The sequence below is a fragment of the Gymnoscopelus microlampas genome (genome assembly GCF_963454915.1).
Source record: "Gymnoscopelus microlampas genome assembly, chromosome: 14".
Classification (NCBI taxonomy): domain Eukaryota; kingdom Metazoa; phylum Chordata; class Actinopteri; order Myctophiformes; family Myctophidae; genus Gymnoscopelus; species Gymnoscopelus microlampas.
The window spans coordinates 3,103,306-3,108,443 of NC_139951.1; the positions used below are offsets into that span (position 1 = coordinate 3,103,306).

At 40.9% G+C, this 5,138-nt stretch overlaps 1 long non-coding RNA gene across 1 annotated transcript; it reads right to left on the reverse strand.

The window, feature by feature from the left end:
* Positions 1-642: 642 nt before the first annotated feature.
* LOC311060476 lies at positions 643-4,135 on the reverse strand. The gene is made up of 3 exons (XR_014602265.1): positions 4,018-4,135; positions 931-1,044; positions 643-725 (listed from the first exon to the last, which is right to left on the reverse strand). It is a non-coding gene; the product is annotated as an uncharacterized lncRNA (long non-coding RNA).
* Between the last annotated feature and the right edge of the window lie 1,003 nt (positions 4,136-5,138).

The following is a 5,138-nucleotide window of genomic DNA, read 5'->3' on the forward strand; positions in this document are numbered from 1 at the left end:
TGAAGGCTCTGTTCCATTCTGGTCAAACAGAGTCAGGGTGCTGATATTGTGCATGTTGGCTCACTAGAAATACTAGTGGGTCTCAAAGTGTGGTCCAGGGACCCTCATGGTTCCTTGAGAGGGTGTAAGTCTGAGAGTGTACAAATGGAACCAAATGGACACTCCCGGGTCCATTTGGCTCCATTTGTACACTCTCAGAGTTATGGGGGTCCTTGAAATTAAAACGTTTGAGAACCACTGTGCTGCACTAAATGGAACAGAGCCTTCATTAGTGTCATTGGTAACACCTGTGAAGGAAGCAAGGAAGGGGCCCAATTTCTGTCCAATATGGCTGCTGTGCATAGAGCCTATTGATGATGTCACTGGTAGGCAGATTTCTGAACTGTCCAAAGCCTTCCTCTGCGACACAGAGTGAGTAGACAGAAATAGTGCGACTTCATAATGAGCATAAGTGAGAACCAATGATATGAAGATAGGTTGAAAATGGGTGGACCTTTAACAACAGCAGGTCAATAAATGTGTGCATTTACCTCAAAGTAAGAGCTAAAGGAAGCCAGTACAGAACGATGGCAGGGGAACTCCTGTCCCGCACAGCACAGTATCACATCACACAAGACACTGTTGAGACGCAGCCTGTTTAGGCCCTCTAACACCTTGTAGGGATGGTCGGGTTCCTCAAACATCTCAGTCTTCAGTGAGGATGGAGGTACACTGGTGCTGTCCTCCTGAAATGCATCCAGAGCGGGTTTTAGGAATCAGACCAATAAATAACTATTCATCATCTGTGAATAATGTTGCTGTGCTTCATGTGTCAACAGTCAACATGCTGCAGCTTGTACACACCAATGCAGCCCACCCACCCAACAGCTATTCACACACACACACACACACACACACACACACACACACACACACACACACACCCCTCACATTGTAAGAGTCCAGTCTCGTTCTCTTGGCAGCCTGTGGTGATTCTCTCTGGCAGGCAGCATCCAGGATGTTGTCAGCCATGGCTGAGGTGAGGTGTGGTGGAGTGGGTCACGTCTGCAGAGAGAACACACAACATTACTGTTACATGTGGTTACACAGTGAAATCCTCACTGTTCATTTAACTCTGGTGCAAATGAAACCTTGATGTAATGATCATGGTTCACCTCTCTTCATTCATCTTTATTTTCCTTTTGTTATCACCTGTCACCACCACAGTTACATTACATTACATTACATTACATTACAGTCATTTAGCAGACGCTTTTATCCAAAGCGACTTACAATAAGTGTATTCAACATAGGTAGGGAACGAAAACTACTAATCACCAGAAGTTTTAAGTACATTTCCTGCAAAAACAAGCAACCAAGAGTATACCTAGCGCTAAGGTAAAAGTGCAATATATCAGCTACCTACTTTCTTAAACAGATGAGACAAAAATGGCTAAATCAAATGAGCACGAGCTAAAACAAATAAGTGTATCGACTAAACAAGATCCAATAAAACAATACAAAACAATACACAGTGATTTCAATTTAGGCTGAGTATAGTGAAATGGGGTTGTATTCAGCTGTGATTAAGATTATGTTATGTTATTTAGTTACTGGGGCAGTTTGAATATTAGGATTCTTTCTCGGGTATATCAAATGTCTGAGTATTGTGGCATTAAACAACATGTCAGCCACATGTCCTAGACTCTTATCCCTCCTGGCTTCCACGTTGTGGAATTAATGTTACTATGCAGATATATGTCTGTTACTTTTTCACGAAAAACTACAAATGTTAAGACTGTTATTTAAATAGCATGACATTTAAACTAGAACCTAGGTTTGATATCGTTTACCTGATATCCTAGTTTCTTTGCACTGTATTTATGTGAACATTTACCCTGTCGTTTCTTGACAAGGGTTCATGCCATTTACTCTAAAGCAGGGGTCTTCAACAGGGGGTCCTCAGAGCTACTATAGGGGGTCCGCCAAATCTTTGTGTGAGAGGATTTGTTTTTTTACATTAACCACTTGAACCCTAGCATCCCTATTCTGAGGGGAACATTAGCCCGAAAATAGCAGATCTACAAGCTCACAACGCCTCGCAGCGCGTCTCATCATTGCTTGACCATAATAATGATTATGAAAACCATTATGGTTATAATAACTACTAGACAGACTCCACACATCAACACACCTACAGTGGAAGCCATGATGAAATACCCCAGCATACATGCCAGCATTAATATTATTACAGTGCTATCTAATATACCACTATATACAATTACTGTAACATATACCAGCATTAATATTAGAGTGCTGTCTAATAGAATAATAGACCACTATATACAATAACTAACATATACCAGCATTAATATTACAGTGCTATCTGCACGTATAGAACACTGGTTCTCAACCTTTTCAGGCCGCGACCCCCCAAAATAACCATGCCCCTTGGTCTTGGACAATTTTCAAAATAGTATTTGCACTTTCTCCCTTTTTGGTCCGTACATCTACATAAACGTTCAGATTTCAAATATAAAGTGCTTAACCAATGGCCATGGATGTTACAATTAAGTACGGCACCTCAGAAGTACTCGTATGTTCCTTATTGTTCAATAAAAAGCATTTTTAATCCGATTGGTGCCAATTTGGTGGCCATTGAACTCATAGTTATAATGTATCGGAGTGCAATACACCTCCCAACCGATAGGGTCGCAAAATTGAATGCATACGGAGAAATGGCCACGTACATAATTGTAAAATCGGTGGGCATGGGGAAAATACTTTATATTTGAAATCTGAACGTTTATGTAGATGTACGGACCAAAAAGGGAGAAAGTGCAAATACTATTTTGAGCCGTTTCCCGCCGACCCGCGGTAGCGCAGCCTCTCGTCTTTAGTAAAAATAAAACAATACACTCATCAATACAAAGACGGTTTTAAGATGTTGAAAACCTACTTTACTTAGTGGGAAAACTCTGAGGCCTCCAACTCACGTCTAAAATACACTTTTTGACCAGAAAAGAAAATAGTTCACCGGAAGGAAAACAAGTTTTAGTTACTCCACTGCGCCCCCTACAGATCAGGTCAATGCATTTTTTTCTATTGACCAGATTTTTCCTTCCGGTGAAATGTTTTTATTTTCTGGCCAAAAAGCAGTGGTGTTTTCAAAAGTGTATTTTAGACGCGAGGTGGGGTCAGACTGTTTCCACTGAGGAAATATAGGCTTTCAGCATCTTCAAACCCTCTTTGTTTTGGTGAGCAGCTAGCTATACAACCCTCGTAGACGTATTTATGATTCTGACGTTTTCAATCTACGAGAGTTGTAGGGTTCATCCCCCATGGACAAAGGGACTTTCAGAACTACACCCCGTAGACACTCCAAACATGTACAAATTGAAAATAAAGGTGCTTACCCCCACGCCCCAAATGTTAACTCTCGCTACGGGGTAGTAGTTTAATGTAATAATCCATATCTTTCAATAAAGAAGTGTTTTAATGCCGTCTGTGGCCGAACGCCATTTTGTCACCCTCGTTTACTTCCTGTTTACATTGAGTGTAATTCCGGGTTTCACCAGATGGGCGCGTCACTACCGCCCATTGGGAACTTCCGACAGAATCGGCCACAGACGGCATTAAAACACTTCTTTATTGAAAGATATGGATTATTACATTAAACTACTACCCCGTAGCGAGAGTTAACATTTTGGGGCGTGGGGGTAAGCGTTTTTACAACTCTCGTAGATTGAAAACGTCAGAATCATTAATACGTCTACGGGAGTTGTATTCTACAGCAAAATAAAGACGGTCTAGGCAGCGCAGCCTGCGCTACCGCGGGTCTGCGGGAAACGGCTGAACAGTAACATAGCGTTAAGGAGAACTCCTTCTAACGCTATGGACCAGAGCTAACATGTGTTTAGCTTCTCTTACGACGTTCTTACATCAGCCTCAATCCAGCGTACAGCTACGAACACGCGCTCACTCACAACACGCATAGAAATGATACAAACAGAACGTCAACAAACTACATACACATACCTCGTTGTCTGCGTATAAATCTAAAGGGAATGAGTCCAACCAAGAGTCATACCAGAACAGACAGACGCGCACACACGGCAACGAAATGAGTCCGTCAATAAATGTTAATGAAGTAAACGATGTAAACTTAGAACACACTAACTTTCCTCCCGCTGGTTCTCTTCAAAGAGAGAGGAGGTGTAAACAGTGTTGCCATATTTTGTGAGAGAAATAAGCAACCAGGTCTATGAAAACAATCCCAAAAAGAAGCAACACGAGAATTTAAAGTCTATGCAATATGCATAGGCTATTTGAAAATAGCCGATCTACGAGCTCATAACTCGTTGCGAGCTTGTATATCTGCCACTTTCAAAAAGTCTTGCAATGGAATGTTTGGAAACATTCTAACACAAATTCTCCCTGGGGCTCAAAACACTTTAATATAAATATTTATATATTTGAGAACCACTGGTTTAAATAATTCAAGACATTGGAAACAAGCCTAAATAAGCAAGTACACTTTAGAAACAAGCACCACAAAACCGCAATAACCACAGATTTTTACAAGCAACTTTACAGAGAAACAAAAAGCCCTAAGTCGCTTATGATAAGCCAACATGGCAACATTGGGTGTAACCACTAACTGTGTCCTTCTCCTCCTGACAACAACACACTACATAAACAGTTCCGGACACAAATACTCACACTAAATGGCACTTAAATCCCCTATTGGCATCAAAACAGGAAGGAGCGGTGCGTCAATAAATGCAGCATACACAGTTAATTATATCACTTTTTTTTTTTTTTTTTTTTTACTTTACTTGAGTATTTCAAATGTTCTGTACTTTTACTTCTACTCCACTACATCTCAGAGGCAAATATTGTACTTTTTCCCCACTACAATTATTTGAAAACTTTAGTTACTAGTTACTTTGCAGATATAAATGATTACATTACAAAACATACTTTAACCACTTTAGCCCTATTTTATTCCTATAGGCTATTTGAAAATAGCAGATCTACAAGCTCAACGCGTTTGTGGCAGCGGTGGCCTAGTGGTTAGAGGGGCGGCCTTGATACCGGAAGGTCCCTAGTTCGATTCCCCAATTCATGACATCGATCATGAATCACCGCTGAATAGC